This window comes from Rhinoderma darwinii, chromosome 5, assembly GCF_050947455.1.
Source record: "Rhinoderma darwinii isolate aRhiDar2 chromosome 5, aRhiDar2.hap1, whole genome shotgun sequence".
NCBI classification, from domain to species: domain Eukaryota; kingdom Metazoa; phylum Chordata; class Amphibia; order Anura; family Rhinodermatidae; genus Rhinoderma; species Rhinoderma darwinii.
In genome coordinates, this window is record NC_134691.1 from 212,227,231 (window position 1) to 212,252,764 (window position 25,534).

The window sequence follows — 25,534 nt, forward strand, 5'->3', positions numbered from 1 at the left end:
TGACGACACCGAGGACCGGCGAGATTTTTTACCAACCGACTCAGGTATGGAGCTCGGGGCCTTCATTGCAGAACTAGAACAGCCCTGCTCCGGCCCTTTGGAATTCCCAGGACCACCCTCTACTCGTGACTTGGAGGGTCTTGGCCCTGGCCCTTCGGCGGGTGCCGTTCTTGGTCCCGGGGCATTACCAGCAGAGTCCGCACCTGTTGTGGTCTAATGCCCTGGCCCCGGGTGGGATGGACCAGGCCTAGGCCCACCCCTCATTGACTGCGTTCTTTTAGGACAGTCTTTATACATGTGACCTGCCTCCCCGCACAGGTTACACATGGCTCTGGAACTGCACTCGGAGGCCACGTGCCCCAGGCCTCCACATTTGTTACAGCGAACAACACGGTTTTCACTGCATGACTCTTTTGTGTGCCCATATGTTTGGCAGTTCCAGTAAAACCGGGGCATCTGGGGGTAAAACAGGTATCCCCGGTTCTTCCCAATGGCAAAATTCGCTGGAGGGTGCACAAAGCCACGTATGCCATTGGGGTCTTGAAAGAACTTGACAAAGTACTTTCTCTTGCGGTTCCAAAATCCTTCAGCGTTTTTCACTTCATGGGAGAAGTGAATTTCCTTGCAATAGCGCCCTAGGAATGTGTCAATGTCCTTGGCGGGGACAAAGGGGCTATGCATTACCACGACCAGTGGAATAGACTCTTCTCCGTAGAGGAGAGAAAAATGAAGCTCATCTAGGCGCTCATCTGTCTGGTCGGAACCAGACAGGGCTGCAGAGATCGTATCGCAGCAGGCCGCGGTGCAGAAGGAGATGGTATACCAACCACGGCCTTCCTAGTCATTCAGACACAGGATATTTTCCCGTCTGAGGCCGAAGGAGCCAAGCAGGATTTCCCCTACTATGAATATCAGGTTCTTCCGCTCGCGATGTTTCTCTCCGACCTCGATCCGGATGGTTTGGCATAACTGGGTCTCCCCAGTTACAAACCCATAGGTGAACGGCATTCCTGCTTGTCCCAACAAATTTTTCCGCCCTTCTAGGCCGTCCAGCGCAAGCTGTCCGCCTAGTGATCCCTTCCCCTTGCCTGATGACTAGTCCGACTACCCAATAGCTGCAGGGGGGTGAAGTCAAAACCAGTGACGATCCCCCCAGGCCAAGTAGCCGGGTACCCCAGGCACCTTCTGACTGAAATCTCATGTATGAATACACTTGGTCGCAGCCAAAAGGCCGAGAAGCGATAACCCGAAAGTGGCGCGCGTTGGCAGAGCCTGCCCAATACTGCTGTTCACCCCTTGCAGCGATTCAGCCTACTCCTAGGCAGCTCCATGGGGCCCTGCCGGCTCACACACTCACACAAGCAGCCAGGCGGGAGGTGAAAAAAGGCCTGAGAGGAAGCTTCACATGCTTTGCTTCTTTTGCTTGCACCACAATGCATTGCAGAAAGCGGAGGAATAGACATAAAAACGCCTTCCTGGCAACGCCCAAATACCCTCCTGCCGTGCAGACAAACGCTGGCAGCAGCAAGTGCATGCCCACAGCCACCCCTTCTCCCTTCACGCCTTCAATCACCTGCAATCCAGTACTGCCTGCTGAGCAGCACTGACCAACACTGCCTGGGCCCAGGCTTTTATGTCTGAGGACCCATTATGATGTCATAAAGCTTGCTCTGGCTTCTGAGGGCTACACTATGACACGCGCAAAGTTCCGTCTGAACCTTATATTAGACGTTGCTGCTCACTCAGTGTTGCCTAAGAGGGCAACACTGCAACATGTGCCCCTTGTTATCTGCACAGCTAGCTAGCTGCCTCCAGGAGGCCACAAGAGGGAGACAGGGGACTGCAAAATGGCAAATAGGCATCCACCAACTTTACAGACACCTTCTTGTCCTTCCTCCTACAACCTCCATCCTTGCACAGTTTGTTATTTTTCCAGGTAATATAGTAACAAATCCAAATTGGTGGTGTCTTTGTAGGCAAGGGTTTGTTGCAACTTCAATTCTTACTTCTTTGAAATGTAGGGAGGAGAGCTCATTCCATCTTATCAATCTAGTGCACACAGGTAGGTCCATTGTGGCGGCTGATTTAATGGCTGCTTGCTGTTCCCCTACTCCACTATTCAACTATTTGACTGTGCTGCTGGCTGCATCAATCAGTGGTTGTGGGCTGGTTGACAGACAGACTGGCTCAGGTGCAGCTCTTTCACTTACCTAGGAAGAGGGAGGGAGAGAGGAAAAGGGAAGGTGAATGAGCTGTTCCAAATTCAAATGCTGGAAACACAGACACAACACAAGAGGTGGCAGGCAATATATTAATTAATTGCATTTAATAATGAGGTCATTATCACACATTACACAACCTGCATTGTATAAAGGCATTGTACAACAGGCGTTCAAATAATGGGATTAAAGGAGAGATCCAATCAGCAAGAAAAAAACAGTGGCAAAAGTCAAAAGCACTTTTCACATCTGATTTTAGTAAACCTATAAGGAAAGGGTGCACCGGTCCTCGAGATACTGCAATACCAGGTCAATGCGTGGAGTGGACAGAGCAAGCTCTATTTCCATCTCCCAGTTCTAAAAGTCCATTTAATATATGGTCCCCAGATAGGCGACGTATCAGATATTAAACTGATAAGAACAGATTTATTTTTATTTTTTTATTAAACCATTCAGGGTTTTTTTAAATAAAACCGAGAATTATAGCTGCTCAATTTTGAACAACTATCAAAAAACTCATTATATTGGTTTGTTTATTTATTTTCCATCATAATACATAAAGAACAAACAAAATAATCCTCAAACTAAATATCTCCACTTCAACATTCTCCATATCCCTTCCGCATCCATTCCTCTTTCTAAATCCCATTTATAATAAAAATAAAATTTTGCTAATACCATTCTTGCCACTTCATCCACCTCAAACACTTCCCTTCTATACACATTCAAATTTCTCGTCTCCCACAATACCTCTTTCACACAAGTCCAAAAAATCCACAACACTGTGTCTTTTTCACTACCCAAACTACACAAACCAAACCAAACAATTTCATACGTAAGTTTCCTCAAACCAGTCAATTCTTCACACAAACCACACAACTTTCTCCAAACTTTCTTTGCATGCATACACGACCAAAAAACATGACACACATCCTCATCATCCCCACAACCTTCTCTCGGACAACTTTCAGACGCAACCAGACCTCTTCTCTTCTGAACACTTCTCACAGGCAAAACTCCATGCACCGACATCCATAACAAGTCTTTGTAAAGTATGATGTGTCCAACAAACAGAATCTTCTTAGACCGTCTTAGACTCACTCGAATTCAAACCATTAATTGAACACATCATATTATTTATACACATACTTTTCACACCATTCTTATCACTCACAAACTTCTCCATTTTCACATTTTCTAACTGAAATTTTTTAATGAATTTTTCCATATATAAGTACCCATCCGTACAGTAAAAAACAATTGGTCTACACAAATCTATATTTTGCCATTTTAACCGCCGAATAACCGTTCCGGCAAGATATTTCAACATCCCTGATGCCTTGGAGTTCTTTAGAAACAAATCAACAAAAAAACTTACAAAATTTATCCCAATAAAAACCTCCAAATTCGGAAAATCCAAACCGCCATTGCATCTACTTTTCAACAAAATTTCCCTCTTCGCTTTTTCAACCCCACTACCCCACAAAAAAAGAAACAAAAGTCTGTTAACCCTTTTTAACATAATACTAGTAGGAGGAAAAATGAGCCACATGTAGGATCATGGGCAAGATAACACTTTTAACAATCAGAACCTTACCTGTAAAAGAAAGCTCTCTCATCCTCCACATATCCAGTTTCCTCACAATCCTACCACCCAAATCATCCCAACTTTCTCTCCCTTTCAACTCATCATCAAACACAATCCCAAGAATTTTCACTCCATTCACCTGTTCCATGTCTGAATCATTCACCCGCTCATTGCTGAAAAAAAATGTTCAATTTACTTTTTCTCCAATTAATTTTAAAAGCAGACGCCATACAGAACAAATTCACAACCAACTTCACTCTAGACAAATCATAAACAGAATCACACAATACAAATATATCGTCCATGTAACCCAGTACTTTCACTCGCTTCCTATTACATCCAGGCACCAAAAAACCTTTCACAACTTTGTCGTTCCTAACCATTTGCAACAAAGGCTCAATCGCACAAATAAACAGAATAGGGGACAAAGAACAACCCTGCCGCACACCAGACAAAATTCTAAATGGTTTTGCACACAACTTTCAGCATTTGCATATAAATTCTCTAACAAACTCACAAACCGACACGGAAAACCCATTCTCACTAAAACTTTAAACAAAAACACATGCGACACCCGATCAAACGCTTTCTCAAAATCCAATGCACACACAATCACCTTCTTCTTCCGACACTTACAATCTTCCACCAACATATCACGCACCAAACCCACATTCTCATGCATTTTTCTCTTCGGAACCGCACATACCTGATCCTCTTCAATCACACTACTTATTACATCCCTCATACGGTTAGCCATCAATTTTGCAAAGATTTTATAATCGGAATTCAAAAGTGTGATCGGCCGCCAGTTTTCCAACCTCCTTCTATCCCCCTTCTTATATGTTTTTGGCCATACTTCCAATCACAGTTTTCACTTCCACTTCTCCAATCTCACCAAGCAAACCAGAATAGTCACATTCAGAAACAAAATTTCTCACCACATCCAGAAACTCCTCCCCTTTACCCAAATCACATCTTTTCTCAGTATACAAGTCATTATAAAAGTCAAACACCGTATCAATCACATCCATACCACCAACCTCTCTATCATCTTTATTCAGTAACACATTCATTCCACTTTTCCCACCACACATTTTCTTAAAGAAAAACCTAGTACACTTTTCATTCTTATCCCTAAACTCTACCTTAGAAATAAAAATTATTTCTTTCCCCTATTTCTATACCAAGTACTAATTTATTTTCTGTTTTTTTCCAGTTCCTGCTGGACATCCAATCCCAAGGATTTGCATCTATTTAAGAAAGATAACCTTGTCTCAAACTGTGAGTACTGTATTCTCTTCTTTTTAGCTCTCCTATATCCTAATCTCCTGAAAAAAAACACAAATTTTCATTTTTACCCACACCCACCACTCGCATACATTATCAAACGCATATTTTTTCCTCACCCAAAAGACATATTTTCTCTCAAATACTCTCCTTACCCTCACCTCATCCAAAAAACTCACATTCATTCTCCATACCCCTCTACCATAGAAAAAAATTATTAACTTCAAACACCCCCTCCCAACACTCAAGATCTGAGAAGCAGACCCTCTCTTGTGAATAGTTCACACATCTTATAGCAGAGAATGAGAAGAAAAAATAATCCAAACGTGAGTCTGTTCTCCCGTCATCAGCGTGGTATGTGAAAGGTCCAGGCTTTTTATCTATCGCATCCTGTAACGAGAAGTCAGTCAATATTTGTTTCCATAAATTCCCGGTTACATCCACATTTGATTCTACAGAACCAGCACGGGCTTGTTTTTCCAGAACACAATTGATGTCTCCTACAATTATTACCGGAATTTTCCCATGCAAAAAAAACTTTAAACTTTCAAATAAAGCCAACCTCTCATTCTTCACTGCATGGGCATAAATATTAAAGATCTTAAAGCGCCAACCCCTGTATGAAAGTAGACAAAAAATGCATCTTCCTTCCTTTATGATCGTCGTTTGTTTTACAACAATATCCTTGTTATTCAACAGGATACCCACACCATCATTCCTATTGGAATTTGTGAAGGACCAAATGGCTTCCCCATTCTTCCATTCCTTCTTCAGTGGCATTTTAGACAGTCCACATTCCTGCAAACAAAAAATGTCACCTCCTTTAGAGGCAAGAAAGTCCAGGACAGCAGCACGTTTGTACGTAGATGTAAACACCCGAACATTCTGAGATATTATTTTGAGCCTCAGAGACATATTGGTGCAAATGAATTAGGATTTACATTCCACCACAAAAAAACACCTCAAGTGTCAGGAAAACTCATAGCCTTCTCAAGGCTGGCCACATTGTCTTCACTCAAGAACCCCTCACTAGGAGAACTAGGGGCCCCCTCAAACATCTCATGTGACTCAGGGCTAGCACTAGAGTCAGTATCCAGTAAGGCATATAGGTTAGGCTGAGCATAGATGCTGGGCAGTGACTCCTCCAATGAACTTCTTTTTAGCCTTTTCACTGACTTCCCAGCTTTCCCTCTTTTAGAAACCACCTTGTGAAAGATGGAGGCACTTGTGGCACTTGGCATTCTAGACTCCTTTTCCTCCTGTTCTGATACTGACCACTCCACCTTGGCAGATTCTTCCATTTTCTCCTCTGGGCTTGAGAAATCCAGAATTTGCATACTGGGCTGAATCTCAGGAGATGAACATCCAATAGGTGGCGCTGCTGCTCCACCCTCCCCCGACACAGCAACAGGTAAAACATTAGCAGGCTCTGTAGCAGGGACCACACCCAAACACAGGTTACCTTCGGGTGCAGATAATTTCTCCTGACACTCAGCTTTCCCAGAGACCTGAACAGCAGGCTCTGAAATACTGCTGGAAGATGCAGAAATAGCCTCAGTTGTTGGGGCAGAAGAACTTGCCATTCTTACCTGCCAACCACGCTCTCTATTGTCCTGCCTTCCAAAAGGATACACCTTAGGGCATTTCCTGCAAGAGTGCCCAGCAATGCCACAGATATCACATAAACGCGGTGAGATACAGACGCTGGCTTCATGCCCGGTTTTTTACAATTGCGACATACTTTTCCCTTACAGGCGTCTTTTGTATGTCCATATGAAAAACAAGACCTGCAAAAGCATGGCATATACTGGTAATATAGATAACCTTTATTACCGCCAATGGAAAAATTTGCTGGTGGGCTCATAACTCCACCAATGCAACTGGAGTCAGGTTTCAGCCTGACCCAATATTTCATGTCACCATTAAAGAGACCCCACAAATTTTTCTTCTCCACCCCGCCTCTGATATGCGTGCAATAGTGCGCCAAAAAAGCCCACACCAGTCTCCGGTCCAAAAAAGGATTATACATGTGGACCGTCACACATTTTTCTACCGCTGAAAACAGGGGTTGTACCACAATGTTCTTAAGAGCCTCATGCATAAGTTTCTTCATAAGTACCTGATAGATATTCAAGCAGTAGGCTGCTTCAAAAAATGAGACATCATAGGTGGCAATGTTTGAAAAGGCTTGAAAACAAAATACCTCATCCAGGTTCACTCCGGCCAAGTCCAACAGAATACCTTCAATAATATAGGTTAAGAATTGTAGTCGGCACACCTTGCTTGTGTTTCAAAAATTATATTTATTAGATTCTCAGGATAAATGGCAGAGGCTATATGTGCGACGTCAACGTTTCGGTCGTAAGACCTTCGTCGGGCACTAGAAAAATATGTACATATAATTATAGCATATCATGAGTTTGGAGAGCTGTCACATAATTCACATCATAACATCACATAATATGTAATATATTTACTAGATGTAGTATAGAATATATAACTGGGTCAATCTTAACCCCTTAGTGAACAGCCCATTTTAGGCCCTAATGATCAAGCTATTTTATTCGTTTTTCTATAGTCACATTCAAAGAGCTATAACGTTTTTATTTTTTCGTCTACATAGCTGTATGAGGACTTATTTTTTGCGGGATTAGTTGTGCTTTTTAATGGCACCATTTTTGGGTACATATAATTTTTATATTAACTTTTATTAACCTTTTTGGGGGGGATTATAAAAAAAACTGAAATTCCGCTATTGTTCTATGCGTTTTTAAATTGACGCCGTTCACTATGCGACGTAAATAACATGTTACCTTTATTCTATGGGTCGGTACGATTACGGCGATACCACATATGTAGAGGTTTTTTTATGTTTTACGACTTTTGCACAATAAAAACACTTTTGAACTAAAATTATTTACTTTTGCATCGTCGCTTTCCAAGAGCCGTAATTTTTTTATTTTTCCATCAATGTAGTGATTTTTTGGGCTTGTTTTCTGCGGGACGAGACGTAGTTTTGAATTGTACTGTTTTGGGGTGCATGGGACTTATTGATTCATTTTTATTATGACTTTTTTGGGGGGCAATGGAAAAAAATTGCAATTTCGCCATGGTTTTTTGCGTTTTTTTTTTACGGTGTTCACTTTGCGGTTTAAATTACATATTAACTTTATTAATGGAGTCATTACGGTCGCGGCGATACCATATATGTGTACTTTTTTTTTTTTTTTACACTTTTACTAAATAAAACCACTTTTTTTGGAAAAAAATGGTTTTATTTATTTTTTTACTGTACTTTTTATTAATAATCTTTATTTCACTTTGATGACTTATTTTATTAGTCCCACTAGGGGACTTTACTGTGCGATCTTCCGATCGCTGCTATAATGCTCTGGTATACTTCGTATACCAGAGCATTATTGCCTGTCAGTGTAAATCTGACAGGCAATCTGTTAGGACGTGCCTCCGGCGCGTCCTAACAGGCATATGTCCAGGGCAGACCTGGGGGCTTTTATCAAGCCCCCGGCTGCCATGACACCCCATCGGAGACCCGCGATTTCATTCGCGGGCCGCCGATGGGTGACAGAGGGAGCGCACTCCCTCTGTAAACAAAGTTAAATGCTGCGGTCGCTATTGACGGCGGCATTTAACGGGTTAAACGGCCGCGATCGAAGTAAACTTCGATCGCGGGCGTTGGAGCAGGAGCTCAGCTGTCATCAGACAGCAGAGCCCCGGCTGCTGCCTGCACAGGAGACCCGTGCAGGACTTAGACTAGGCTGACATGAAAAGGCGTCAGCCTAGCCTAAAGCCCATTAGTGACCGACGTAAAAAGGCGTATTAGTGGTCACTAAGAGGTTAACATAGTTATTCTTTACAAAAATAAGACTATGAAATTGACATGAAGATTAAAAACAATGGGAGGAAACAGTTGCATATACCCCAGGTACATTCACCACACCAGGGGGAGCGCCAGATAACTATAGGGAGATAGCTGATGTTCTAGGTAGTCGTATACATTCAGGTATGTATAATTTCGTGAGTATATTGGATAGACAGGGTACCATTTGTCAATGATGATCTAAGTCACTTGTTAAGGCATAAATACGAATACAGCGGGATGGTAGAGGAGAGCTTATTGTGGTGGAGTAGCAATAGTGGAAGCAAGGGGTTCACATGTCTTTATGGGACCCATGATTGTGTAATCATGAGTACCGTCATTGAGCACCTCTCCAGGTGGTGGTCCCTTTAAAAGAACATTGTGGAGGTACATTTTATAAATCGTATAAATCATAAACATCGCAGACTAGAAAGCATCACAGAAATAGGTTCAAGGCATGCAGTATAAGTATGACAAACGAAACAGACAAGGATTAGCTGTACAAGCGAAGTTCCACTAGTCCAAAGAAGGGGGGGGGTATACAATGGAGTGTAGGCACCTCCATAAACTCTGATGATATGTTCCTTACCTGAGCCGTACTGGGGACTGGATCGATATGAATCTATAATGCGTTGTAGCGCTGCTATGAATCGTGTTCGGCGGCTTACCGCTATTCATGGGCGCTGATAATCCCTGGTCACTTCCTGGTTTTAAGTGCTGTGAGGGGGGGGCGTGTCTAGTTGGGTGGAACGCATCAGTCAAAATGGCCGTGCGTTCCACCGCGTGTTGTTAGCAAGGTGTGGAACGCACCCGCATGCCCAGAGTGGATGGATATCTCAAATGAAGGGAGATCACTGCCTCCTTGTTGGGCACATTAAAGATATCAAAAGCCATGTCGTGGACTAGATAATTGAAGGACTTTTAGGTGGGGGTCTTCATAATCATAAATGACTCTATTTTACGAAATGTTCAGCAGAGTAATGCTAAATTGTACTATGGCGCCATCTTGTGTATGTGCCTGGTAGTGCAGTTTTAGACAGTGCAATTTTCAGTATTAGATAGATAATGAACTGGTTGGCTCTAGTACGCCCTATTGTAAAAGGATACCGTGTCAATAGAGATGATGCGTAGGTAGTTGGAGTAAGGATCCCTTGTAGTACATGCAGGCTCAGAGGGAATCATCGAGTCTGGGATAAAAACAGATGCAGGTTGTGTTAATGCCAATTATAAAATAGCTGTATAATACATTTATACCTGGACAATGGGATATATACATAGAATCAGGAAGGGTGACACATTGAGATGGATAAGCAGAGTTACAGTTGAGGTATAACATCTTTGTTATCTAGCTAGTAGGTGGTGAAACGTCAAGTTTTCTAATACTGTTTATAGGAAGCTGCTGATCTCGTACTCCCTATTCAGACCCCTTGGTTCTAGTGTCTGGAGTTTATGTATCCAGTAGGACTCTCTGCGTTTCAGTAGATTGATCCTGCCGCCCCCTCGTCTATGTGCTGGAACGTGTTCAATGACTTGGAACATAAGTTGGGAAATATTGTGTTTGGAAGTGTGCAGGGATGGGAAGTAATATTTTGCCGCATCTAATATTGGACTTGTGTTGGCTGATTCTGTCTTTGATCCGTTGCGTGGTCTCACCTACATAGGCTAATCCACAGGGACATTTGATCATATAGACCACGTAATTGGTGTTGCAATCAAAATATTCTCTAATCGGAATACTCTGACCGGATGATGGATTTTATCCCCTCTAATAATATGGGAACATTGGAGACAGCTTCTGCAGGGGAAGGTACCCCTCTTAGGTGTGCTCAGGAACGTCTGTCTAGATATTTTTCAGGATGATCCAATATCTGCCCTGACAATCTTGTCTTTTAGATTTTTAGTTTTTTTTAAACAGGGTAAGAAGGGGGATTTAAATTCCGTGATTTGTGGGTAGGCTTCTTGTAGTAAGGGCCAATGCTTCCTGATGACATGATGGATCTTATAGGTACATGGGTGATAGACATGTACGAAGCGGATGCGTTTTGGTTTGGCCCGGGTGTGGGGAACACTCGGTATTTGGGCTGACTCCAAGACTCTACTGGGATAGCCTCTTTCTAAAAACTTCTTAGTCATGTTCTCAGTTCTCTCTCTCTCAGCAGTGATGGGTTGTCTACAATACGGTTTACCCGTGTATACTGTGGTCTAGGTAGAGAATTTCTGGTTGCCAGTGGATGGCGGCTGGAGTAGTGCAAGAGGCCATTCTTGTCTGTCTCTTTGGTGTAAAGATCACTGCTGAGTTTGCCATGTGTATCTTTTATAATGGTTGTATCGATTAAGTTAATTTTGAATATGTCATGGCTCAGAGTAAATTGTAACTCTGGCCAGATGCTGTTCAGATATGTCGTGAAGTTGAGAAGGCTAGTGGTTGTGCCTTCCCAAAGGCAAAAGATGTCATCTATATACCTTTTACACATTCGGGCGTGTTGTCTGAAGAGGTTATTAGGATAAATGTAATGTTCTTCCAGATGGGCCATGTAGCAATTGGCGTATGGAGGGGCAACATTAGAGCCCATTGCCGTGCCTTGTAACTGTATGTAAAATTGGTCCTCAAAGAGGAAGAAGTTATCAGTCAGTACAAGATTGAGTAGGTCGTCACAGAGGTTTACGACGTCCGGGTTTGTATTCGTATTAGTTAGTATTTTGTGTACTGCTCTTGTGCCCTTCGTGTGTTCGATAGATGTGTATAGGCTACAGACATCTAATGTTACCAGAATGGTCTCCGTGGATACTTTGTCTAATCTTCTGATATGTGCAAGAAATTCTGTGGTGTCTAGCAGATAAGATTTTGTTTTCCTGACTAGAGGTGTAAGTATTTTTTCTAAGAATTTAGAGATAGGTGAAAAGATAGAATCAGTGGATGCAACTATTGGCCGGCCTGGGGGTTTATCAAGTCTTTTGTGGATTTTTGGGAGAACATAGAATACCGGTGTGATGGGATGTCTATTGGTCAGGAATGATGATGTCTCCTGATCTATGGTGCCTTTGGCTACGTATCTATCCAGAATGTCGGTGGCCCTAGTCATGATTCTACTTGTTGGGTCATGGTCAATGGGTCTATAGACTGACGCGTCACTCAGCTGTCAATACACTTCCTCCATATATGTGTTCCTATCCATGACTACTATAGCCCCGCCTTTGTCTGCGGGTTTGATAATTAGATCCCTATCGTTAGTAAGGGAGAGTAGGGCTTGCCTCTCAACATTGTCCATGTTGGTCTGGCATTTGAAGAGGCCTAGATCAAAGTCGTGGCGGAAAATCTCCACGTCTCTCTGGACCAGTCCAATGAATGTTTCCAATGGGGGTGAATTTTTTGGGGGAGCGAACAAGCTTTTGTTCCTCAGACCCAGGTCTTTCGAGGTGATCGTGGAGGTCACGCTCGTCGTTATGGGACCCTCCGGTCCTCGGGTTTCCCCCTTGTTGGAAAAAAAGACCCGTAGACGCAAGGTTCTGTAGAAGCGGTTTAGATCCATGTCCAGCTGGAATAGATCATACCTATAAGTAGGGCAGAAGGAAAGGCCCTTCTGTAGCAGGAGGAGTTCAGCTGGACTTAGTGATTTGGAAGAAATATTCACTACCAGTGATTGTGGGGTGCTAGTCATACCTGTGACCTTGTTGTCATCAGTCGACTTGCGTCTTCTGATGCCGCCTCTCCTCATCCTCTTCTTGGGCATCTGCCCCCTGCGTTGGTCTAAAAAATGGTGTCTGCCTTGATTTGAGTAGCCAGGATAGTGGTAGTCCGATCCTTCTCCACCCGATCCGGACTGTGATGAGCCCGATGACTGGTATGGTGTTCTGCGTTGTGGTCGTGTAGATGTAAATCCCTCTTGCCATCTGTACACTCTATTCCTCAGATAGTCTTCTTGGTCTCTTTGAAATTTGCTTCTCTTGAGAGCTTTAACCTCGCTCCGATGGGTACTGAGATTCATTCTCAGTTTGTTGTCAAACTCAGTGAACTCTGAAGTGGATAGGGTAGCTTTCAATTGCTATTCAGAGGCTGTGATTTTCTCCTGAATCTCTGCGATATTCTTTTGTAAGTATGATACGGTGAGTGTCATAAGGTCAAAGGAACATTTGTTGAGGATGTGTTCGAATTGCGTACAGTAATCTGGATCTTCTTTGAAGATAGTTGGCTTGATTGGTACGCGTAGTCCTCGAGGAATGCGTTGGACTTTGATATACTCGGCCAATGTGGCACTGTGTAGCTCCTAGTTGATGAGTTTCCTCTTGTTCCTCTCGTGATCTCTATTCCGGATTTCTGTCGGTGGGATCTGGAGAAACTCCCTGGATGTGGTATCTGTAGATAGGATACTGTCTGTCTCCTCCTTGTTGTAAGAGAAGGTCGGATTGGACATATTTACCGTGCTTGTCTGAAGAGGAGGTACATCTATGGTTGTGTTCAGATAGCACCGGTATCTTTGGGTGCTCGAGGTAGGGTCCCAACCTGGATGTAGGTTAAGAATTGTAGTCGGCACACCTTGCTTGTGTTTCATAAAATATATTTATTAGATTCTCAGGATAAATGCCAGAGGCTATATGTGCGACGTCAACGTTTCGGTCGTAAGACCTTCGTCGGGCACTAGCAAAATATGTACATATAATTATAGCATATCATGAGTTTGGAGAGCTGTCACATAGGTACATTTTATAAATCTTATATATCATAAACATCGCAGACTAGAAAGCATCACAGAAATAGGTTCAAGGCATGCAGTATAAGTATGACAAACGAAACAGACAAGGATTAGCTGTACAAGCGAAGTTCCACTAGTCCAAAGAAGGGGGGGGTATACAATGGAGTGTAGACACCTCCATAAACTCTGATGATATGTTCCTTACCTGAGCCGTACTGGGGACTGGATCGATATGAATCTATAATGCGTTGTAGCGCTGCTATGAATCGTGTTCGGCGGCTTACCGCTCTTCATGGGCGCTGATAATCCCTGGTCACTTCCTGGTTTTAAGTGCTGTGAGGGGGGGGCGTGTCTAGTTAGGTGGAACGCATCGGTCAAAATGGCCGTGCGTTCCACCGCGTGTTGTTAGCAAGGTGTGGACCCTACCTCGAGCACCCAAAGATACCGGTGCTATCTGAACACAACCATAGATATACCTTCAATAATATGTCCTGGTCCGACTTCCTCCTTCCTTTGATCTTCCACCACGAAACTTATTGTGTTGCGTACTGCTGCCGTTTTCCAAATGCCCACGGCACGGTGATCGCCCTCGAAATCGCTGGAGTAAACCCCACGAAAAACCGCCCCCCGGCCCAGACCAAGGCAATAAACCCTGATCTGAGCCAAAAGGCAGAGAAGCGATAACCCGAAAGTGGCGCACGTTGGCAGAGCCTGCCCAATACTGCTGTTCACCCCTTGCAGCGATTCAGCCTACTCCTAGGCAGCTCCATGGGGCCCTGTCGGCTCACACACTCACACAAGCAGCCAGGCGGCAGGTGAAAAAAGGCCCGAGAGGAAGCTACACATGCTTTGCTTCTTTTGCTTGCACCACAATGCAGTGCAGAAAGCGGAGGAATCGACATAAAAACACCTTCCTGGTAACGCCCAAATGCCCTCCTGCCGTGCAGACAAACGCTAGCAGCAGCAGCAAGTGCATGCCCACAGCCACCCCTTCTCCCTTCACGTCTTCAATCACCTGCAATCCAGTGCTGCCTGCTGAGCAGCACTAACCAACAGTCTGCACAGCTAGCTAGCTGCCTCCAGGAGGCCACAAGAGGGAGACAGGGGACTGCAAAATGGCAAATAGGCATCCACCAACTTTACAGACACCTTCTTGTCCTTCCTCCTACAACCTCCATATTTTCCCAGGTAACAAATCCAAATTGGTGGTGTCTTTGTAGTCAAGGGTTTGTTGCAACTTCAATTCTTACTTCTTTGAAATGTAGGGAGGAGAGTTCATTCCATCACATCAATCTAGTGCACACAGGTAGGTCCATTGTGGCGGCTGATTTAATGGCTGCTTGCTGTTCCCCTACTCCACTATTCCACTATTTGACTGTGCTGCTGGCTGCATCAATCAGTGGTTGTGGGCTGGTTGACAGATAGACTGGCTCAGGTGCAGCTCTTTCACTTACCTAGGAAGAGGGAGGGAGAGAGGAAAAGGGAAGGTGAATGAGCTGTTCCAAATTCAAATGCTGGAAACACAGAAACACAGACACAACACAAGAGGTGGCAGGCAATCTATTAATTAATTGCATTTAATAATGAGGTCATTATCACACATTACACAACCTGCATTGTATAAAGGCATTGTACAACAGGCGTTCAAATAATGGGATTAAAGGAGAGATCCAATCAGCAAGAAAAAAACAATGGCAAAAGTCAAAAGCACTTTCACATCTGATTTTAGTAAACCTATAAGGAGAGGGTGCATCGGTCCTGGAGATACTGCAATACCAGGTCAATGCGTGGAGTGGACAGAGCAAGCTCTATTTCCATCTCCCTGTTCTAAAAATCCATTTAATATATGGTCCCCAAATAGGGGACGTATCAGATATTAAACTGATAAGAACAGATTTTTGATTGAAAAATACTTTATTGACAATCAATCGTCATCATACAAACATTACTGCGACGCAGCGCAAGCTATGAAACAGCAAATAATAAATAAAAACAGTCGCCAAACATAACATGACAGTATAATACACAGTACAGGTTAACCTATGCTATACATTACACCACATGCTACACTAATATTCTTGCATTCACTAAAGCCAAACAACAAAACATTACAGACAAGTGATGGGGTGGGGGAGTGGGTAGGAGGGGATAGGGAAAGGGGGATCACAGGCCCGAAGCTTTATTGAAAGACAACACACAAGAAGGGAGAGTGGGGGGAAGGGGAGTATCAGTCCTCTTCCTCATCGACGTCCGGGCTGTCCCAGGTGGAATAGTCTCTGAGCAGGCTGTAGATCAGCCTGCGGCAGTCCTGGACGGACACACTATCTCTCCGCAAAATTAGACGATTCCTGGCAAACCATATGGCATCCTTAAAACAGTTCATAAGGCGCCAGGCTTCCTGGATTGCTCCATCCATGTTATTCCCAGGAAATAGTCCATAAAGTACCGAGCGGTACGACAGTCTGTTCCTGGGAACTGAGTCCTTGAGTTCGTGTTCCAAGGCTTTCAACAGACCCTGTGCAAAGGGGCACTGCCAGAAAGTGTGTGTAAAGGATCTGCCAGGCACAGCTTCTGTGTCAACGCCCATAGGTAATCAGTCTGCACCTGCTTCTATGTCTGTGAGACTGACTCCATCTTCCACCACTCAGGATGGCAGGCTTAGGAGTGGGAGAGCCTATGACAGCCTGGCCAGATGGAGCTAGCTCCCGCCGTCTGGCTATTTATACCTGCCTTTCCAGTTCCTCTTTGCTTGTGATTCTTCTCGTTTGGTTTCCTTGCCCTGCTGCAGCTTCTTGAACTATTTGACCCCGCTTCATATTGACACTGGCTTACTGACTACTCTCCTGCTCTGCGTTTGGTACCTCGTACACTCCTGGTTTGACTCAGCTTGTTCATTACTCTCCTGCTCTGCTTTTTGTACCTCGTACACTCCTGGTTTGACTCGGCTCGTTCACTACTCTTATTGCTCACGGTGTTGCCGTGGGCAACTGCCCCATTTCCCTTTGCTTCTGTGTACCCTTGTCTGTTTGTCTGTCGTGCACTTATTGAGTGTAGGGACCGTCGCCCAGTTGTACCCCGTCGCCTAGGGTGGGTCGTTGCAAGTAGGCAGGGACTCAGTGGCGGGTAGATTAGGGCTCACTTGTCTGTTTCCCTACCCCGGTCATTACATAATCACAAGCCCATATACCTAGTGTACCCTGGTCCCTGACACTACTATGAACCCCCTTGAGACCCTGGCTCAGCAAATGCAGGGTCTCTCCCTACAGGTCCAGGCCCTGGCTCAGAGGGTCAACCAGCCTGATGCTACCATGGTAGTGCCCCTCACCTCACCTCTTGAACCCCACCTCAAGTTGCCTGACCGGTTCTCAGGGGACCGGAAGACTTTTCTCTCCTTTCGGGAGAGTTGTAGGCTCTATTTTCGCTTAAAGCCCCACTCCTCAGGTTCTGAGAGTCGGCGGGTGGGTATAATTATGTCCCGGCTCCAGGAAGGGCCCCAAGAATGGGCCTTCTCCTTGGCTCCTGACGCCCCTGAACTTTCCTCCGTTGATCTTTTCTTTTCTGCTCTCGGACTCATTTATGACGAGACTGACAAGACTGCCTTTGCCGAGAGTCAGCTGGTGACCTTACGTCAGGGTAAGAGACCTATTGAGGAGTATTGTTCTGACTTTAGGAAGTGGTGCGTAGCTTCTCGGTGGTTCTCCTCTGACTCCCCCATGATGCCTCCCAAGGTTCCGTTGCTTCGTTCTTCCACGGAAGACTCGGAGGTACCTATGCAACTCGGGGCCTCCGTGTCCCCCCAACAACGTAGAGAGTTCTGCAGGAAGAATGGTCTCTGCTTCTATTGTGGGGATGACAAGCATCAAGTGAACAACTGTCCTAGGCATAAGAATAAGCAGCCGGAAAACTTCCGTGCCTAAGTGACCATCGGGGAGGTCACTTGGGCGCACAGGTATTTCCCGTAAATATGAAACGTAATAAAATCTTGCTTCCCTTTCAGGTCTCTTTTGGTGGTAGGTCTGCTACTGGCAGTGCCTTCGTGGATTCAGGGTCTTCTGCTAATATCATGTCTGTGGAATTTGCTATGTCTCTAGCTATGCCTTTGATTGATTTGCCTAAACCTGTCCCGGTAGTGGGTATCGACTCCACTCCTCTTGCTAATGGTTATTTTACACAGCATACCCCTGTTTTTGAACTCCTTGTTGGCTCCATGCATTTGGAGCAGTGCTCTGTACTGTTGATGCAGGGATTATCGTCCGATTTGGTTTTAGGCCTTCCCTGGTTGCATTTGCATAATCCCACATTTGACTGGAATACTAGGGCTCTTACCAAATGGGGTAATGAATGCTTGACGTCATGTTTTTCTGTTAATTCTATTTCTCCCCCTGAGGAGGTGAACACGCTACCTGAGTTTGTTCAGGACTTCACTGATGTTTTCTCTAAGGAGGCCTCCGAAGTGTTACCTCCTCATAGAGAATACGATTGCGCTATCGATTTGGTACCAGGAGCTAAGCTCCCTAAGGGTAGGATATTTAATATCTCTTGTCCCGAACGTGAAGCCATGAGAGAGTATATCCAGGAATGCCTGGCCAAGGGTTACATTCGCCCCTCTACTTCTCCGGTAGGTGCTGGCTTCTTCTTCGTAGGGAAGAAGAATGGTGGTCTTAGGCCATGCATTGACTACCCTAACTTGAATAAGGTCACTGTAAGGAACTAGTATCCCCTTCCTTTGATTTCTGATCTCTTTAATCAGGTTCAGGGGGCTCAATGGTTCTCTAAGTTTGATCTACGGGGGGCGTATAACCTTATCCGCATCAAAGAGGGGGATGAGTGGAAGACTGCGTTTAACACGCCCGAAGGTCATTTCGAATACCTCGTCATGCCTTTTGGGTTGTGTAATGCTCCCGCGGTCTTCCAGAATTTCATAAATGAGATTTTAAGACATTACCTGGGGGTATTTCTTTTAGTGTACCTTGATGACATACTTTTCCAAGGACTGGTCCTCCCACATTGAGCATGTCAGGAAGGTGCTCCAGGTCCTTCGGGAAAACAAACTGTTTGCGAAGACCGAAAAATGTGTGTTTGGGGTGCAGGAGATACCATTTTTGGGTCAAATCCTCACTCCTCATGAATTCCGCATGGACCCCGCCAAGGTCCAGGCTGTGGCGGAATTGGTCCAACCTGCCTCCCTGAAGGCGTTACAGTGCTTCCCGGGGTTCGCTAATTATTTCAGGAGATTTACTGCTAACTTCTCAGTCATCGCTAAGCCTCTAATGGATCTCACTCGCAAAGGTGCTGATATCCTCCACTGGCCTCCTGAGGCTGTCCAGGCTTTTGAGCTCATTAAGAAGTGCTTCATCTCGGCCCCGGTGCTGGTTCAGCCCAACCAAATGGAGCCATTTATCGTGGAGGTTGACACATCCGAGGTGGGAGTGGGGGCTGTCTTGTCCCAGGGTACCAGGTCCCTCACCCATCTCCGTCCCTGTGCCTACTTCTCCAGGAAGTTTTCGCCCACTGAGGGTAACTATGATATTGGCAACCGCGAACTCTTAGCCATTAAATGGGCATTTGAAGAGTGGCGCCACTTCCTGGAGGGGCTAGGCACCAGGTAACTGTCCTTACCGACCACAAGAATCTGGTTTTCCTAGAATCTGCTCGGAGGCTAAACCCGAGACAAGCTCGATGGGCGTTATTTTTTACCAGATTCAACTTTTTGGTTACCTATAGGGCTGGAATCAATATATAGACTCCAAACAAAATTATATTAGCGGCTGGAGACTGTTTAACCACTACTGTCCCCCCATATCATCTAGGCGACTCCATATACTAATTTCCCGTAAATTTGAAACGTAATAAAATCTTGCTTCCCTTTCAGGTCTCTTTTGGTGGTAGGTCTGCTTGAGTAAGCAATTCGTGGCGAAACGCGCGTCGGGGCTTATACGGCGGAGCAGACACTCTTTCTACCTCTTGTTACTTATATGGGTAAGTTCATTGACCTGACCAGCTAACTCTATGCAATGCACTGTCTTGGATTATGTTTGAAGGTGGTTAATATAATGATGTTTACATGCTTGCCCATTTACTACAGTCAGTAACATTTTGTGAGTGCGGTCTCCGGCATTTTACTAGAGTCATACCGTATATATCGGCATACAAGACGACTTTTTACACCCTTAAAAAAATGTCAAAAGTGTGGGGTCGTCTTATATGCCGGATATTGTCTACATTAGGGATGCACGGTGCATCGAAACTTCGATACTGTGCATCCCTAAACGGTTCGATACCGCTATTTCCTGTATTTCGATACTGAGCTGCGCAGCCGCACAGCTCAGTATAGTAACACATGAATGTATGGGAGCGCGGCTGCGGCTGTGTAATTCAGCCACAGCCCCGCTCCTGAGTCATGATAAGTTCGCGGGGTCAGGATGATGCAATGCGGCCAGCGCTGCACTAATGAGCGGCGGCACTGGAGACAGAACATGGCGGGCGCGCTACAAAACACCCCCATGTTCTGTCTTCAGTGCCTGAACTGCCGCTCATTAGTGCAGCGCCGGCCACATCACCTCATGCTGACCGCGCGCGCACTTCCTGTCAGGAGCGGGACAATGGCTGTATTACACAGCCGCAGCCCCGCTCTATAACGGCGGAGATCAGAGAAACCGCTCATCTCCGCCGTTATTCCCCTGAATGCTGCGATCACAGCTGACTGCAGCATTCAGGGGAAAGTGAGAAGGGGGGATGCCCCTGGATCGCGTCACAGGGAATTCCTGTGACGCGATCGAGGGCCATACCATATATGGGCAGACAGCCCAGGGTCTATTGACGGACTCCAGGGCTGTCTTACCATATTTCATGTTGTTAGGACATACCCAAGTATGTCCTAACAACTGCCTGTGTATTATCCGTCCACAGGTTAATGTACTGGCACATATCTGATATATGTCAGTACATTAAAGTTTAAAAATAAAGTAAAAACAAAGTATTGTTAAATTTAAAAAAAAATACACATTCACCTTTTTTACAATAAACATTAAAATAAGTCTCAATACATAAAATATACACATTCAGTAATGGTGCGGACAACAATGTTTTTGCATCATTTATGATGTGTACGCTGTAAAAAAATGAAATAAACACGGCTTTCATTCACTTATTAATGTGAGGCGCGAGGTGCGATGAATTTACCCTCCATGTTCCTCACATTAATAGTAATTAACCCCATCATGTACCTCGCACATTAACCCAATATGACTGAGAAACATGATGGGATTAATTACTATTAATGTGAGGCGCGTTCAAAATTCATCACACGTCGTGCCTCACATCAGAAAACGGAAGAATTTTTTTTTTATTACTGTTGGCAAAAGTATCGAAATTGGTATCGAAATCGCAATACTAAACGAAGTATCGGTATCGAAGTCCAAATTCTGGTATCGTGACATCCCTAGTCTACATATTGTCTACACACAGGTTGTGTGTTACCTTGTGAGCCTGCAGTCCGGTACACAGGCTCCCGGGATGCACGGAATCCGCCACGGATCTGAGGGAAGCCGGTATTAGCCGCCAGGGAACATCTCTGTAAGATCCTCTGGCCCGCCCTTTCCTCTCATTCCCTGCCTCTCAGATCTTGCGCGATGAAGCAGCCTATCTGCGCATGCGCGAGTTCAAAGAGACAGAGAGTCCTGGGTCCTGCCGCCGATGGCCATAGTGGAGCGCTCATGCACGAAATGGTAAGTATATCTTAAATTCTATATTTTAAGGGTAAAAGTTGGAGGTCGTCTTATACGCCCAGTCGTCTTATACGCCGCCATATACGGTATTTGTTTGTTCACTTTTAACTTTATATGATGTTTGTCTTATAAAATTAATAATTTTTATATTGATACATGGGCGTCAAAGGCTCTTGAATTGTCTCTCTGTGTTATACCTATAGGGCTGGGTCTAAAAATATTAAGGCTGATGCACTGTCGCGTAGCTTCATGGCCAGCCCTCCTTCGGAGGAAGATCCTGCTTGTATTTTGCCTCCATGTATAATCATTTCCTCTATTGATTCTGATTTAGTCTCTGAAATTGCGGCTGATCAAGGTTCAGCTCCCGGGAACCTTCCTGAGAACAAGCTGTTTGTTCCCCTGCAATTCCGGCTAAGGGTACTTAGGGAAAATCATGACCCCGCACTATCTGGTCATCCAGGCATCCTGGGTACCAAGCATCTCATTGCCAGAAACTATTGGTGGCCTGGGTTGCCTAAAGACGTTAAGGCCTACGTCGCCGCTTGTGAGGTTTGTGCTAGGTCCAAGACTCCCAGGTCCCGACCAGCGGGCTTACTACGTTCTTTGCCCATTCTCCAGAGACCTTGGACCTATATCTCCATGGATTTTATCACCGATTTGCCTCCATCTCAAGGCAAGTTGGTGGTATGGGTTGTAGTAGACCGCTTCAGTAAGATGTGCCACTTTGTGCCCCTCAAGAAACTACCCAATGCTAAGACGTTAGCTACCTTGTTTGTCAAACACATCCTGCATCTCCATGGGGTCCCTGTCAATATTGTTTCTGACAGAGGGGTACAATTTGTTTCATTGTTTTGGAGAGCCTTCTGTAAAAAGTTGGAGATTGATCTGTCCTTCTCCTCTGCCTTCCATCCTGAAACTATTGGCCAAACTGAGAGGACTAATCAGTCTCTAGAACAATATTTAAGGTGTTTTATCTCTGACTGTCAATATGATTGGGTCTCATTCATTCCCCTCACCGAATTTTCCCTTAATAACCGGGTCAGTAACTCGTCAGGGGTCTCCCCCTTTTTCTGTAATTTTGGGTTTAATCCACGGTTCTCCTCTGTTTCACCTGGTAGTTCCAACAATCCCAAGGTAGAGGTCGTTCATCGGGAACTGTGCACAGTCTGGGCCCAGGTTCAGAAGAACCTAGAGGCGTCCCAGAGCATACAAAAAACTCAGGCAGATAGAAGACGTTCTACTAACCCCTTGTTTATGGTCGGGGATCTGGTGTGGCTATCGTCAAAGAACTTGCGCCTTAAAGTCCCGTCCAAGAAGTTTGCTCCCCGGTTTATTGGGCCGTACAAGGTAATTGAAGTCCTCAATCCTGTCTCCTTCCGACTGAAGTTGGCCCCATCTTTTCGAGTACACGACGTGTTTCATGCCTCCCTCCTTAAACGCTGCTCCCCGTCCTTGGCTCCCTCGAGGAAACCTCCTGTCCCCGTTCTCACCCCTGAGGGGGTAGAATTCAAGGTGGCCAAAATTTTGGACAGCAAGATGGTCCAAGGCTCCCTCCAGTACCTGGTCCATTGGAGAGGATACGGGCCTGAGGAGAGGACTTGGGTACCCGCCCGGGATGTTCACGCTGGGGTATTGGTCAGGAGGTTCCACCTTAGTTTCCCCAATAAACCAGGTCCACCTAGAAAGGGTCCGGTGGCCCCTCATAAAAGGGGGGGTACTGTAAAGGATCTGCCAGGCACAGCTTCTGTGTCAACGCCCATAGGTAATCAGTCTGCACCTGCTTCTATGTCTGTGAGACTGACTCCATCTTCCACCACTCAGGATGGCAGGCTTAGGAGTGGGAGAGCCTATCACAGCCTGGCCAGACGGAGCTAGCTCCCGCCCACTGGCTATTTATACCTGCCTTTCCTGTTCCTCCTTGCTTGTGATTCTTCTCGTTTGGTTTCCTGGCCCTGCTGCAGCTTCTTGAACTATTTGACCCTGCTTCATATTGACCCTGGCTTACTGACTACTCTCCTGCTCTGCGTTTGGTACCTCGTACACTCCTGGTTTGACTCGGCTTGTTCACTACTCTCCTGCTCTGCGTTTTGTACCTCGTACACTCCTGGTTTGACTCGGCTCGTTCACTACTCTTATTGCTCACGGTGTTGCCATATACATTAATTACATAACATTTATAACATACATAATACAGACATGAAAAAAATCAATACAGGTCAACAACATCTAGCCATATTTTGACCTTCTAGATTCCCTCTGCATCCATCCCACCCTTTATTTTATCCCACAAAAAAAAACAAAGTTTACCTAACATCATCCTAACACTGTCATTCACACTCAATTCCTTTCTCCTATACACATAGACATTCCTCACATCCCACAAAACTTCTTTAATACGCGCCAAGAACAGCCACAGTACTCTCTCCTTCACACCACCACATACACTCAACCCAAACATCTAACACTCAAAAGTCATGAAATTAACCCCCGTTAGTTCTTTACATAAAAGGCCCCAACCTCTTAATAACATCTCTCGCAAACTTACAGTTCCAAAACAAATGGACTATATTTTCACACCCACACATAATTCTCTCTTGGACATTTTTCTTCTCTCACAAGACCCCTATTTCTCTTAAATTCAAGAGACAGGCAACACACCATGCAAACTCTTCCATACTATTTCTCTCTGTTTATTTGACATACCATCCATTCTAATTTTCTTCCACACCCTTTGCACATCACCACCTCTCACAGTATTTATCCCGCTCACTACTTCCTTACTCTCAATCATTCTCAAAACCACCCGTTTATTTTTCACCACATTTTTTTCAACTTCTCGCAACTCAAACTTCTCCAAGAACTTCACCACCCACTCATACCATTTGGGAATTTCCCCAGACACAGGTTTATTCAAACCAGGCTGATACCATTTCAGCCTAACAAAAATTCTTCCCGCCAAATACTTAGACATACAAGACACCTTCCGATCCCTATCAATTATTACCAATAAAAATACCAACATATTAACTTCAAAATATACTTCTAAATTTGGAAAACTCATCCCACCATTTTTCCAACTTTTCACTACCACCTCTCTCCTCAACCGTTCCATTTTGGAACCCCAGAAAAAAAACAAAAAACTCTATTTACTCTCCTCAGGCACATATAATCTGGTGGAAAAATCATTGCAATATACAAGATAATAGGCAATACCACACTTTTGATCACCACAATTTTCCCTATGAAAGAAAGGCTTCTCAACTTCCAAAAATTTAACCTGACCTCTACTTTCTTTTTTGAATCCTCCCAATTTTCCCTCCCATCTAATTTATTATCAAATTTAACCCCCAAAATCTTAATAGGACCACTCACTTTATTAACTCCCACATCATCTGACATCTCCCTGCTACCTAAACATTTACATTCACTCTTCAACCAATTTACCTTAAAGGCAGATGCTCTACAAAAAATAGACACTAACAACTTAACTCTCTTCACCGAACATTCAGAATCACACACCACACACACATCATCCATATAACCACTCACCTTTACTTGTCTTCCATCACTACCGGGCAAAAAAACTCCCCTTACTACTTTGTCACGCCTAATAAGACAAAGCAATGGCTCTATTGCGCAAATAAAGACAACAGGTGACAGTGGACATCCCTGTCTAACACCAGAGCAAACATTCACTCTCCTTCCTAAACTTCCATTTACAAGCACACTACTATATATTCCCTGATACAAACTTCTCACTCTTCCAACAAAATCACTCGGAAACCCCATACGTAACAACACTCTGAACAAAAAACTATGTGCCAACCTATCGTACGCCTTCTCAAAATCTAGAGACAGGACAAACACATACTTCTTTCTACTCTTACAATCCCACAGACAATCTCTCAACAAACACAGACACTCTTGGATACGACGCCCCGGCACAGCACAGAACTGATCATCCCCCACTAAACTCTCAACAACACTTCATCCTATTTGCAATCATTTTTGCATATATTTTATAGTCACAATTAAAGAGGCTCTGTCACCAGATTTTGCAACCCCTATCTGCTATTGCAGCAGATAGGCGCTGCAATGTAGATTACAGTAACGGTTTTATTTTTAAAAAACTAGCATTTTTGGCC

The 25,534-nt window shown here is 44.6% G+C and overlaps 2 pseudogenes; both read right to left on the reverse strand.

The window, feature by feature from the left end:
• Positions 1-2,491: 2,491 nt before the first annotated feature.
• Positions 2,492-2,697, reverse strand: LOC142654424 (U2 spliceosomal RNA; annotated as a pseudogene).
• A 12,707-nt stretch (positions 2,698-15,404) lies between these two features.
• Positions 15,405-15,575, reverse strand: LOC142653808 (U2 spliceosomal RNA; annotated as a pseudogene).
• Positions 15,576-25,534: the final 9,959 nt, after the last annotated feature.